This window comes from Diuraphis noxia, unplaced genomic scaffold (genome assembly GCF_037042655.1).
Source record: "Diuraphis noxia isolate RWA-SAM2 unplaced genomic scaffold, SU_Dnox_SAM2 contig0001, whole genome shotgun sequence".
Taxonomy (NCBI): domain Eukaryota; kingdom Metazoa; phylum Arthropoda; class Insecta; order Hemiptera; family Aphididae; genus Diuraphis; species Diuraphis noxia.
The window spans coordinates 108,855,663-108,871,276 of NW_028301711.1; positions in this window are offsets into that span (position 1 = coordinate 108,855,663).

Genomic DNA, 15,614 nt, shown 5'->3' on the forward strand with positions numbered 1-15,614 from the left:
GTTTAAAGTCATTTGTATTGAACTAATCATACCTTTTTATATTTTTATCGTTAAGTTCACATTATTTTACATCTAAAACACGTCTTTACAATACATTTGGGTGAATATAAAAGGTCGTAAAAAAATTTTGAAATACAGGTGATGAATCCGCTAAATATCGTCCTAAGTCATTTCTATTAAACTAATCATACTTTTTATATTTTTAACGTTAAGTTCACATTATTTTACATCTAAAACACGTCTTTACAATACATTTGGGTGAATAAAAAAATAGAAAAAAAATTTGGGAAAAAATTTGGTAAAAAATGGTGATAATTTCGCTAAATATCGATTAAAGTCATTTGTATTGAACTAATCATACTTTTTATATTTTTAACGTTACGTTCACATTATTTTACATCTAAAACACGTATTTACAATACATTTGGGTGAATAAAAAAATAGAAAAAAAATTTGGGAAAAAATTGGGTAAAAAATGGTGATAATTCCGCTAAATATCGTTTAAAGTCATTTGTATTGAACTAATCATACTTTTTATATTTTTATCGTTAAGTTCACATAATTTTACATCTAAAACACGTCTTTACAATACATTTGGGTGAATATAAAAGGTCGTAAAAAAATTTTGAAATACAGGTGATGAATCCGCTAAATATCGTCCTAAGTCATTTCTATTAAACTAATCATACTTTTTATATTTTTAACGTTAAGTTCAAATTATTTTACATCTAAAACACGTGTTTACAATACATTTGGGTGAATAAAAAAATAGAAAAAAAATTTGGGAAAAAATTGGGTAAAAAATGGTGATAATTCCGCTAAATATCGTTTAAAGTCATTTGTATTGAACTAATCATACTTTTTATATTTTTATCGTTAAGTTCACATAATTTTACATCTAAAACACGTCTTTAAAATACATTTGGGTGAATATAAAAGGTCGTAAAAAAATTTTGAAATACAGGTGATGAATCCGCTAAATATCGTCTTAAGTCATTTCTATTAAACTAATCATACTATTTATATTTTTAACGTTAAGTTCACATTATTTTACATCTAAAACACGTGTTTACAATACATTTGGGTGAATACAAAAAATAGAAAAAAAATTTGGGAAAAAATTTGGTAAAAAATGGTGATAATTCCGCTAAATATCGTTTAAAGTCATTTGTATTGAACTAATCATACTTTTTATATTTTTATCGTTAAGTTCACATTATTTTACATCTAAAACACGTCTTTACAATACATTTAGGTGAATATAAAAGGTCGTAAAAAAATTTTGAAATACAGGTGATGAACCGCTAAATATCGTCTTAAGTCATTTCTATTAAACTAATCATACTTTTTATATTTTTAACGTTAAATTCACATTATTTTACATCTAAAACACGTATTTACAATACATTTGGGTGAATACAAAAAATAGAAAAAAAATTTGGGAAAAAATTTGGTAAAAAATGGTGATAATTCCGCTAAATATCGTTTAAAGTCATTTGTATTGAACTAATCATACTTTTTATATTTTTATCGTTAAGTTCACATTATTTTACATCTAAAACACGTCTTTACAATACATTTAGGTGAATATAAAAGGTCGTAAAAAAATTTTGAAATACAGGTGATGAAACCGCTAAATATCGTCTTAAGTCATTTCTATTAAACTAATCATACTTTTTATATTTTTAACGTTAAATTCACATTATTTTACATCTAAAACACGTATTTACAATACATTTGGGTGAATACAAAAAATAGAAAAAAAATTTGGGAAAAAATTGGGTAAAAAATGGTGATAATTCCGCTAAATATCGTTTAAAGTCATTTGTATTGAACTAATCATACTTTTTATATTTTTATCGTTAAGTTCACATAATTTTACATCTAAAACATGTCTTTACAATACATTTGGGTGAATATAAAAGGTCGTAAAAAAATTTTGAAATACAGGTGATGAATCCGCTAAATATCGTCTTAAGTCATTTCTATTAAACTAATCATACTATTTATATTTTTAACGTTAAGTTCACATTATTTTACATCTAAAACACGTGTTTACAATACATTTGGGTGAATACAATAAATAGAAAAAAAATTTGGGAAAAAATTTGGTAAAAAATGGTGATAATTCCGCTAAATATCGTTTAAAGTCATTTGTATTGAACTAATCATACTTTTTATATTTTTTATCGTTAAGTTCACATTATTTTACATCTAAAACACGTATTTACAATACATTTGGGTGAATACAAAAAATAGAAAAAAAATTTGGGAAAAAATTTGGTAAAAAATGGTGATAATTCCGCTAAATATCGTTTAAAGTCATTTGTATTGAACTAATCATACCTTTTTATATTTTTATCGTTAAGTTCACATAATTTTACATCTAAAACACGTCTTTACAATACATTTGGGTGAATATAAAAGGTCGTAAAAAAATTTTGAAATACAGGTGATGAATCCGCTAAATATCGTCCTAAGTCATTTCTATTAAATTAATCATACTTTTTATATTTTTAACGTTAAGTTCACATTATTTTACATCTAAAACACGTCTTTACAATACATTTGGGTGAATATAAAAGGTCGTAAATAAATTTTGAAATACAGGTGATGAATCCGCTAAATATCGTCCTAAGTCATTTCTATTAAATTAATCATACTTTTTATATTTTTAACGTTAAATTCACATTATTTTACATCTAAAACACGTATTTACAATACATTTGGGTGAATACAAAAAATAGAAAAAAAATTTGGGAAAAAATTGGGTAAAAAATGGTGATAATTCCGCTAAATATCGTTTAAAGTCATTTGTATTGAACTAATCATACTTTTTATATTTTTATCGTTAAGTTCACATTATTTTACATCTAAAACACGTCTTTACAATACATTTGGGTGAATATAAAAGGTCGTAAAAATTTTGAAATACAGGTGATAATTCCGCTAAATATCGTTTAAAGTCATTTGTATTGAACTAATCATACCTTTTTATATTTTTATCGTTAAGTTCACATAATTTTACATCTAAAACACGTCTTTACAATACATTTGGGTGAATATAAAAGGTCGTAAAAAAATTTTGAAATACAGGTGATGAATCCGCTAAATATCGTCCTAAGTCATTTCTATTAAACTAATCATACTTTTTATATTTTTAACGTTAAGTTCACATTATTTTACATTTAAAACACGTCTTTACAATACATTTGGGTGAATATAAAAGGTCGTAAAAAAATTTTGAAATACAGGTGATTATTCCGCTAAATATCGTTTAAAGTCATTTGTATTGAACTAATCATACCTTTTTATATTTTTATCGTTAAGTTCACATTATTTTACATCTAAAACACGTCTTTACAATACATTTGGGTGAATAAAAAAATAGAAAAAAAATTTGGGAAAAAATTTGGTAAAAAATGGTGATAATTTCGCTAAATATCGATTAAAGTCATTTGTATTGAACTAATCATACTTTTTATATTTTTAACGTTAAGTTCACATTATTTTACATCTAAAACACGTATTTACAATACATTTGGGTGAATCAAAAAATAGAAAAAAAATTTGGGAAAAAATTGGGTAAAAAATGGTGATAATTCCGCTAAATATCGTTTAAAGTCATTTGTATTGAACTAATCATACTTTTTATATTTTTATCGTTAAGTTCACATAATTTTACATCTAAAACACGTCTTTACAATACATTTGGGTGAATATAAAAGGTCGTAAAAAAATTTTGAAATACAGGTGATGAATCCGCTAAATATCGTCCTAAGTCATTTCTATTAAACTAATCATACTTTTTATATTTTTAACGTTAAGTTCATATTATTTTACATCTAAAACACGTGTTTACAATACATTTGGGTGAATACAATAAATAGAAAAAAAAATTGGTAAAAAATGGTGATAATTCCGCTAAATATCGTTTAAAGTCATTTGTATTGAACTAATCATACTTTTTATATTTTTTATCGTTAAGTTCACATTATTTTACATCTAAAACACGTATTTACAATACATTTGGGTGAATACAAAAAATAGAAAAAAAATTTGGGAAAAAATTTGGTAAAAAATGGTGATAATTCCGCTAAATATCGTTTAAAGTCATTTGTATTGAACTAATCATACCTTTTTATATTTTTATCGTTAAGTTCACATAATTTTACATCTAAAACACGTCTTTACAATACATTTGGGTGAATATAAAAGGTCGTAAAAAAATTTTGAAATACAGGTGATGAATCCGCTAAATATCGTCCTAAGTCATTTCTATTAAATTAATCATACTTTTTATATTTTTAACGTTAAGTTCACATTATTTTACATCTAAAACACGTCTTTACAATACATTTGGGTGAATATAAAAGGTCGTAAATAAATTTTGAAATACAGGTGATGAATCCGCTAAATATCGTCTTAAGTCATTTCTATTAAACTAATCATATTTTTATATTTTTAACGTTAAGTTCACATTATTTTACATCTAAAACACGTATTTACAATACATTTGGGTGAATAAAAAAATAGAAAAAAAATTTGGGAAAAAATTGGGTAAAAAATGGTGATAATTCCGCTAAATATCGTTTAAAGTCATTTGTATTGAACTAATCATACCTTTTTATATTTTTATCGTTAAGTTCACATAATTTTACATCTAAAACACGTCTTTACAATACATTTGGGTGAATATAAAAGGTCGTAAAAAAATTTTGAAATACAGGTGATGAATCCGCTAAATATCGTCCTAAGTCATTTCTATTAAATTAATCATACTTTTTATATTTTTAACGTTAAGTTCACATTATTTTACATCTAAAACACGTCTTTACAATACATTTGGGTGAATATAAAAGGTCGTAAATAAATTTTGAAATACAGGTGATGAATCCGCTAAATATCGTCTTAAGTCATTTCTATTAAACTAATCATATTTTTATATTTTTAACGTTAAGTTCACATTATTTTACATCTAAAACACGTATTTACAATACATTTGGGTGAATAAAAAAATAGAAAAAAAATTTGGGAAAAAATTGGGTAAAAAATGGTGATAATTCCGCTAAATATCGTTTAAAGTCATTTGTATTGATTTAATCATACTTTTTATATTTTTATCGTTACGTTCACATAATTTTACATCTAAAACACGTCTTTATAATACATTTGGGTGAATATAAAAGGTCGTAAAAAAATTTTGAAATACAGGTGATGAATCCGCTAAATATCGTTTAAAGTCATTTGTATTGAACTAATCATACCTTTTTATATTTTTATCGTTAAGTTCACATTATTTTACATCTAAAACACGTCTTTACAATACATTTGGGTGAATATAAAAGGTCGTAAAAAAATTTTGAAATACAGGTGATGAATCCGCTAAATATCGTCCTAAGTCATTTCTATTAAACTAATCATACTTTTTATATTTTTAACGTTAAGTTCACATTATTTTACATCTAAAACACGTCTTTACAATACATTTGGGTGAATAAAAAAATAGAAAAAAAATTTGGGAAAAAATTTGGTAAAAAATGGTGATAATTTCGCTAAATATCGATTAAAGTCATTTGTATTGAACTAATCATACTTTTTATATTTTTAACGTTAAGTTCACATTATTTTACATCTAAAACACGTATTTACAATACATTTGGGTGAATAAAAAAATAGAAAAAAAATTTGGGAAAAAATTGGGTAAAAAATGGTGATAATTCCGCTAAATATCGTTTAAAGTCATTTGTATTGAACTAATCATACTTTTTATATTTTTATCGTTAAGTTCACATAATTTCACATCTAAAACACGTCTTTACAATACATTTGGGTGAATATAAAAGGTCGTAAAAAAATTTTGAAATACAGGTGATGAATCCGCTAAATATCGTCCTAAGTCATTTCTATTAAATTAATCATACTTTTTATATTTTTAACGTTAAGTTCACATTATTTTACATCTAAAACACGTCTTTACAATACATTTGGGTGAATATAAAAGGTCGTAAATAAATTTTGAAATACAGGTGATGAATCCGCTAAATATCGTCTTAAGTCATTTCTATTAAACTAATCATATTTTTATATTTTTAACGTTAAGTTCACATTATTTTACATCTAAAACACGTATTTACAATACATTTGGGTGAATAAAAAAATAGAAAAAAAATTTGGGAAAAAATTGGGTAAAAAATGGTGATAATTCCGCTAAATATCGTTTAAAGTCATTTGTATTGAACTAATCATACCTTTTTATATTTTTATCGTTAAGTTCACATAATTTTACATCTAAAACACGTCTTTACAATACATTTGGGTGAATATAAAAGGTCGTAAAAAAATTTTGAAATACAGGTGATGAATCCGCTAAATATCGTCCTAAGTCATTTCTATTAAATTAATCATACTTTTTATATTTTTAACGTTAAGTTCACATTATTTTACATCTAAAACACGTCTTTACAATACATTTGGGTGAATATAAAAGGTCGTAAATAAATTTTGAAATACAGGTGATGAATCCGCTAAATATCGTCTTAAGTCATTTCTATTAAACTAATCATATTTTTATATTTTTAACGTTAAGTTCACATTATTTTACATCTAAAACACGTATTTACAATACATTTGGGTGAATAAAAAAATAGAAAAAAAATTTGGGAAAAAATTGGGTAAAAAATGGTGATAATTCCGCTAAATATCGTTTAAAGTCATTTGTATTGATTTAATCATACTTTTTATATTTTTATCGTTACGTTCACATAATTTTACATCTAAAACACGTCTTTATAATACATTTGGGTGAATATAAAAGGTCGTAAAAAAATTTTGAAATACAGGTGATGAATCCGCTAAATATCGTTTAAAGTCATTTGTATTGAACTAATCATACCTTTTTATATTTTTATCGTTAAGTTCACATTATTTTACATCTAAAACACGTCTTTACAATACATTTGGGTGAATATAAAAGGTCGTAAAAAAATTTTGAAATACAGGTGATGAATCCGCTAAATATCGTCCTAAGTCATTTCTATTAAACTAATCATACTTTTTATATTTTTAACGTTAAGTTCACATTATTTTACATCTAAAACACGTCTTTACAATACATTTGGGTGAATAAAAAAATAGAAAAAAAATTTGGGAAAAAATTTGGTAAAAAATGGTGATAATTTCGCTAAATATCGATTAAAGTCATTTGTATTGAACTAATCATACTTTTTATATTTTTAACGTTAAGTTCACATTATTTTACATCTAAAACACGTATTTACAATACATTTGGGTGAATAAAAAAATAGAAAAAAAATTTGGGAAAAAATTGGGTAAAAAATGGTGATAATTCCGCTAAATATCGTTTAAAGTCATTTGTATTGAACTAATCATACTTTTTATATTTTTATCGTTAAGTTCACATAATTTCACATCTAAAACACGTCTTTACAATACATTTGGGTGAATATAAAAGGTCGTAAAAAAATTTTGAAATACAGGTGATGAATCCGTTAAATATCGTCCTAAGTCATTTCTATTAAACTAATCATACTTTTTATATTTTTAACGTTAAGTTCAAATTATTTTACATCTAAAACACTCGTTTACAATACATTTGGGTGAATAAAAAAATAGAAAAAAAATTTGGGAAAAAATTGGGTAAAAAATGGTGATAATTCCGCTAAATATCGTTTAAAGTCATTTGTATTGAACTAATCATACCTTTTTATATTTTTATCGTTAAGTTCACATAATTTTACATCTAAAACACGTCTTTACAATACATTTGGGTGAATATAAAAGGTCGTAAAAAAATTTTGAAATACAGGTGATAATTCCGCTAAATATCGTTTAAAGTCATTTGTATTGAACTAATCATACCTTTTTATATTTTTATCGTTAAGTTCACATTATTTTACATCTAAAACACGTCTTTACAATACATTTGGGTGAATATAAAAGGTCGTAAAAAAATTTTGAAATACAGGTGATGAATCCGCTAAATATCGTCCTAAGTCATTTCTATTAAACTAATCATACTTTTTATATTTTTAACGTTAAGTTCACATTATTTTACATTTAAAACTCGTCTTTACAATACATTTGGGTGAATATAAAAGGTCGTAAAAAAATTTTGAAATACAGGTGATAATTCCGCTAAATATCGTTTAAAGTCATTTGTATTGAACTAATCATACCTTTTTATATTTTTATCGTTAAGTTCACATTATTTTACATCTAAAACACGTCTTTACAATACATTTGGGTGAATATAAAAGGTCGTAAAAAAATTTTGAAATACAGGTGATGAATCCGCTAAATATCGTCCTAAGTCATTTCTATTAAACTAATCATACTTTTTATATTTTTAACGTTAAGTTCACATTATTTTACATCTAAAACACGTCTTTACAATACATTTGGGTGAATAAAAAAATAGAAAAAAAATTTGGGAAAAAATTTGGTAAAAAATGGTGATAATTTCGCTAAATATCGATTAAAGTCATTTGTATTGAACTAATCATACTTTTTATATTTTTAACGTTAAGTTCACATTATTTTACATCTAAAACACGTATTTACAATACATTTGGGTGAATAAAAAAATAGAAAAAAAATTTTGGAAAAAATTGGGTAAAAAATGGTGATAATTCCGCTAAATATCGTTTAAAGTCATTTGTATTGAACTAATCATACTTTTTATATTTTTATCGTTAAGTTCACATAATTTTACATCTAAAACACGTCTTTACAATACATTTGGGTGAATATAAAAGGTCGTAAAAAAATTTTGAAATACAGGTGATGAATCCGCTAAATATCGTCCTAAGTCATTTCTATTAAACTAATCATACTTTTTATATTTTTAACGTTAAGTTCAAATTATTTTACATCTAAAACACGTGTTTACAATACATTTGGGTGAATAAAAAAATAGAAAAAAAATTTGGGAAAAAATTGGGTAAAAAATGGTGATAATTCCGCTAAATATCGTTTAAAGTCATTTGTATTGAACTAATCATACTTTTTATATTTTTATCGTTAAGTTCACATAATTTTACATCTAAAACACGTCTTTACAATACATTTGGGTGAATATAAAAGGTCGTAAAAAAATTTTGAAATACAGGTGATGAATCCGCTAAATATCGTCTTAAGTCATTTCTATTAAACTAATCATACTATTTATATTTTTAACGTTAAGTTCACATTATTTTACATCTAAAACACGTGTTTACAATACATTTGGGTGAATACAATAAATAGAAAAAAAATTTGGTAAAAAATGGTGATAATTCCGCTAAATATCGTTTAAAGTCATTTGTATTGAACTAATCATACTTTTTATATTTTTTATCGTTAAGTTCACATTATTTTTTATCTAAAACACGTATTTACAATACATTTGGGTGAATACAAAAAATAGAAAAAAAATTTGGGAAAAAATTTGGTAAAAAATGGTGATAATTCCGCTAAATATCGTTTAAAGTCATTTGTATTGAACTAATCATACTTTTTATATTTTTATCGTTAAGTTCACATTATTTTACATCTAAAACACGTCTTTACAATACATTTGGGTGAATATAAAAGGTCGTAAAAAAATTTTGAAATACAGGTGATGAAACCGCTAAATATCGTCTTAAGTCATTTCTATTAAACTAATCATACTTTTTATATTTTTAACGTTAAATTCACATTATTTTACATCTAAAACACGTGTTTACAATACATTTGGGTGAATACAATAAATAGAAAAAAAATTTGGTAAAAAATGGTGATAATTCCGCTAAATATCGTTTAAAGTCATTTGTATTGAACTAATCATACTTTTTATATTTTTTATCGTTAAGTTCACATTATTTTTTATCTAAAACACGTATTTACAATACATTTGGGTGAATACAAAAAATAGAAAAAAAATTTGGGAAAAAATTTGGTAAAAAATGGTGATAATTCCGCTAAATATCGTTTAAAGTCATTTGTATTGAACTAATCATACTTTTTATATTTTTATCGTTAAGTTCACATAATTTTACATCTAAAACACGTCTTTACAATACATTTGGGTGAATATAAAAGGTCGTAAAAAAATTTTGAAATACAGGTGATGAATCCGCTAAATATCGTCCTAAGTCATTTCTATTAAACTAATCATACTTTTTATATTTTTAACGTTAAGTTCAAATTATTTTACATCTAAAACACGTGTTTACAATACATTTGGGTGAATAAAAAAATAGAAAAAAAATTTGGGAAAAAATTGGGTAAAAAATGGTGATAATTCCGCTAAATATCGTTTAAAGTCATTTGTATTGAACTAATCATACTTTTTATATTTTTATCGTTAAGTTCACATAATTTTACATCTAAAACACGTCTTTAAAATACATTTGGGTGAATATAAAAGGTCGTAAAAAAATTTTGAAATACAGGTGATGAATCCGCTAAATATCGTCTTAAGTCATTTCTATTAAACTAATCATACTATTTATATTTTTAACGTTAAGTTCACATTATTTTACATCTAAAACACGTGTTTACAATACATTTGGGTGAATAAAAAAATAGAAAAAAAATTTGGGAAAAAATTGGGTAAAAAATGGTGATAATTCCGCTAAATATCGTTTAAAGTCATTTGTATTGAACTAATCATAATTTTTATATTTTTATCGTTAAGTTCACATAATTTTACATCTAAAACACGTCTTTAAAATACATTTGGGTGAATATAAAAGGTCGTAAAAAAATTTTGAAATACAGGTGATGAATCCGCTAAATATCGTCTTAAGTCATTTCTATTAATTTAATCATACTATTTATATTTTTAACGTTAAGTTCACATTATTTTACATCTAAAACACGTGTTTACAATACATTTGGGTGAATACAATAAATAGAAAAAAAATTTGGTAAAAAATGGTGATAATTCCGCTAAATATCGTTTAAAGTCATTTGTATTGAACTAATCATACTTTTTATATTTTTTATCGTTAAGTTCACATTATTTTACATCTAAAACACGTATTTACAATACATTTGGGTGAATACAAAAAATAGAAAAAAAATTTGGGAAAAAATTGGGTAAAAAATGGTGATAATTCCGCTAAATATCGTTTAAAGTCATTTGTATTGAACTAATCATACTTTTTATATTTTTATCGTTAAGTTCACATTATTTTACATCTAAAACACGTCTTTACAATACATTTGGGTGAATATAAAAGGTCGTAAAAATTTTGAAATACAGGTGATAATTCCGCTAAATATCGTTTAAAGTCATTTGTATTGAACTAATCATACCTTTTTATATTTTTATCGTTAAGTTCACATAATTTTACATCTAAAACACGTCTTTACAATACATTTGGGAGAATATAAAAGGTCGTAAAAAAATTTTGAAATACAGGTGATGAATCCGCTAAATATCGTCCTAAGTCATTTCTATTAAACTAATCATACTTTTTATATTTTTAACGTTAAGTTCACATTATTTTACATTTAAAACACGTCTTTACAATACATTTGGGTGAATATAAAAGGTCGTAAAAAAATTTTGAAATACAGGTGATAATTCCGCTAAATATCGTTTAAAGTCATTTGTATTGAACTAATCATACCTTTTTATATTTTTATCGTTAAGTTCACATTATTTTACATCTAAAACACGTCTTTACAATACATTTGGGTGAATATAAAAGGTCGTAAAAAAATTTTGAAATACAGGTGATGAATCCGCTAAATATCGTCCTAAGTCATTTCTATTAAACTAATCATACTTTTTATATTTTTAACGTTAAGTTCACATTATTTTACATCTAAAACACGTCTTTACAATACATTTGGGTGAATAAAAAAATAGAAAAAAAATTTGGGAAAAAATTTGGTAAAAAATGGTGATAATTTCGCTAAATATCGATTAAAGTCATTTGTATTGAACTAATCATACTTTTTATATTTTTAACGTTAAGTTCACATTATTTTACATCTAAAACACGTATTTACAATACATTTGGGTGAATAAAAAAATAGAAAAAAAATTTGGGAAAAAATTGGGTAAAAAATGGTGATAATTCCGCTAAATATCGTTTAAAGTCATTTGTATTGAACTAATCATACTTTTTATATTTTTATCGTTAAGTTCACATAATTTTACATCTAAAACACGTCTTTACAATACATTTGGGTGAATATAAAAGGTCGTAAAAAAATTTTGAAATACAGGTGATGAATCCGCTAAATATCGTCCTAAGTCATTTCTATTAAACTAATCATACTTTTTATATTTTTAACGTTAAGTTCAAATTATTTTACATCTAAAACACGTGTTTACAATACATTTGGGTGAATAAAAAAATAGAAAAAAAATTTGGGAAAAAATTGGGTAAAAAATGGTGATAATTCCGCTAAATATCGTTTAAAGTCATTTGTATTGAACTAATCATACTTTTTATATTTTTATCGTTAAGTTCACATAATTTTACATCTAAAACACGTCTTTAAAATACATTTGGGTGAATATAAAAGGTCGTAAAAAAATTTTGAAATACAGGTGATGAATCCGCTAAATATCGTCTTAAGTCATTTCTATTAAACTAATCATACTATTTATATTTTTAACGTTAAGTTCACATTATTTTACATCTAAAACACGTGTTTACAATACATTTGGGTGAATACAATAAATAGAAAAAAAATTTGGTAAAAAATGGTGATAATTCCGCTAAATATCGTTTAAAGTCATTTGTATTGAACTAATCATACTTTTTATATTTTTTATCGTTAAGTTCACATTATTTTACATCTAAAACACGTATTTACAATACATTTGGGTGAATACAAAAAATAGAAAAAAAATTTGGGAAAAAATTTGGTAAAAAATGGTGATAATTCCGCTAAATATCGTTTAAAGTCATTTGTATTGAACTAATCATACTTTTTATATTTTTATCGTTAAGTTCACATTATTTTACATCTAAAACACGTCTTTACAATACATTTGGGTGAATATAAAAGGTCGTAAAAAAATTTTGAAATACAGGTGATGAAACCGCTAAATATCGTCTTAAGTCATTTCTATTAAACTAATCATACTTTTTATATTTTTAACGTTAAATTCACATTATTTTACATCTAAAACACGTATTTACAATACATTTGGGTGAATACAAAAAATAGAAAAAAAATTTGGGAAAAAATTGGGTAAAAAATGGTGATAATTCCGCTAAATATCGTTTAAAGTCATTTGTATTGAACTAATCATACTTTTTATATTTTTATCGTTAAGTTCACATTATTTTACATCTAAAACACGTCTTTACAATACATTTGGGTGAATATAAAAGGTCGTAAAAATTTTTAAATACAGGTGATAATTCCGCTAAATATCGTTTAAAGTCATTTGTATTGAACTAATCATACCTTTTTATATTTTTATCGTTAAGTTCACATAATTTTACATCTAAAACACGTCTTTACAATACATTTGGGAGAATATAAAAGGTCGTAAAAAAATTTTGAAATACAGGTGATGAATCCGCTAAATATCGTCCTAAGTCATTTCTATTAAACTAATCATACTTTTTATATTTTTAACGTTAAGTTCACATTATTTTACATTTAAAACACGTCTTTACAATACATTTGGGTGAATATAAAAGGTCGTAAAAAAATTTTGAAATACAGGTGATAATTCCGCTAAATATCGTTTAAAGTCATTTGTATTGAACTAATCATACCTTTTTATATTTTTATCGTTAAGTTCACATTATTTTACATCTAAAACACGTCTTTACAATACATTTGGGTGAATATAAAAGGTCGTAAAAAAATTTTGAAATACAGGTGATGAATCCGCTAAATATCGTCCTAAGTCATTTCTATTAAACTAATCATACTTTTTATATTTTTAACGTTAAGTTCACATTATTTTACATCTAAAACACGTCTTTACAATACATTTGGGTGAATATAAAAGGTCGTAAAAAAATTTTGAAATACAGGTGATAATTCCGCTAAATATCGTTTAAAGTCATTTGTATTGAACTAATCATACCTTTTTATATTTTTATCGTTAAGTTCACATTATTTTACATCTAAAACACGTCTTTACAATACATTTGGGTGAATATAAAAGGTCGTAAAAAAATTTTGAAATACAGGTGATGAATCCGCTAAATATCGTCCTAAGTCATTTCTATTAAACTAATCATACTTTTTATATTTTTAACGTTAAGTTCACATTATTTTACATCTAAAACACGTCTTTACAATACATTTGGGTGAATAAAAAAATAGAAAAAAAATTTGGGAAAAAATTTGGTAAAAAATGGTGATAATTTCGCTAAATATCGATTAAAGTCATTTGTATTGAACTAATCATACTTTTTATATTTTTAACGTTAAGTTCACATTATTTTACATCTAAAACACGTATTTACAATACATTTGGGTGAATATAAAAGGTCGTAAAAAAATTTTGAAATACAGGTGATGAATCCGCTAAATATCGTCCTAAGTCATTTCTATTAAACTAATCATACTTTTTATATTTTTAACGTTAAGTTCATATTATTTTACATCTAAAACACGTGTTTACAATACATTTGGGTGAATACAATAAATAGAAAAAAAAATTGGTAAAAAATGGTGATAATTCCGCTAAATATCGTTTAAAGTCATTTGTATTGAACTAATCATACTTTTTATATTTTTATCGTTACGTTCACATAATTTTACATCTAAAACACGTCTTTATAATACATTTGGGTGAATATAAAAGGTCGTAAAAAAATTTTGAAATACAGGTGATGAATCCGCTAAATATCATCCTAAGTCATTTCTATTAAACTAATCATACTTTTTATATTTTTAACGTTAAGTTCACATTATTTTACATCTAAAACACGTATTTACAATACATTTGGGTGAATACAAAAAATAGAAAAAAAATTTGGGAAAAAATTGGGTAAAAAATGGTGATAATTCCGCTAAATATCGTTTAAAGTCATTTGTATTGAACTAATCATACTTTTTATATTTTTATCGTTAAGTTCATATAATTTTACATCTAAAACATGTCTTTACAATACATTTGGGTGAATATAAAAGGTCGTAAAAAAATTTTGAAATACAGGTGATGAATCCGCTAAATATCGTCTTATGTCATTTCTATTAAACTAATCATACTATTTATATTTTTAACGTTAAGTTCACATTATTTTACATCTAAAACACGTGTTTACAATACATTTGGGTGAATACAATAAATAGAAAAAAAATTTGGTAAAAAATGGTGATAATTCCGCTAAATATCGTTTAAAGTCATTTGTATTGAACTAATCATACTTTTTATATTTTTTATCGTTAAGTTCACATTATTTTACATCTAAAACACGTATTTACAATACATTTGGGTGAATACAAAAAATAGAAAAAAAATTTGGGAAAAAATTTGGTAAAAAATGGTGATAATTCCGCTAAATATCGTTTAAAGTCATTTGTATTGAACTAATCATACCTTTTTATATTTTTATCGTTAAGTTCACATAATTTTACATCTAAAACACGTCTTTACAATACATTTGGGTGAATATAAAAGGTCGTAAAAAAAT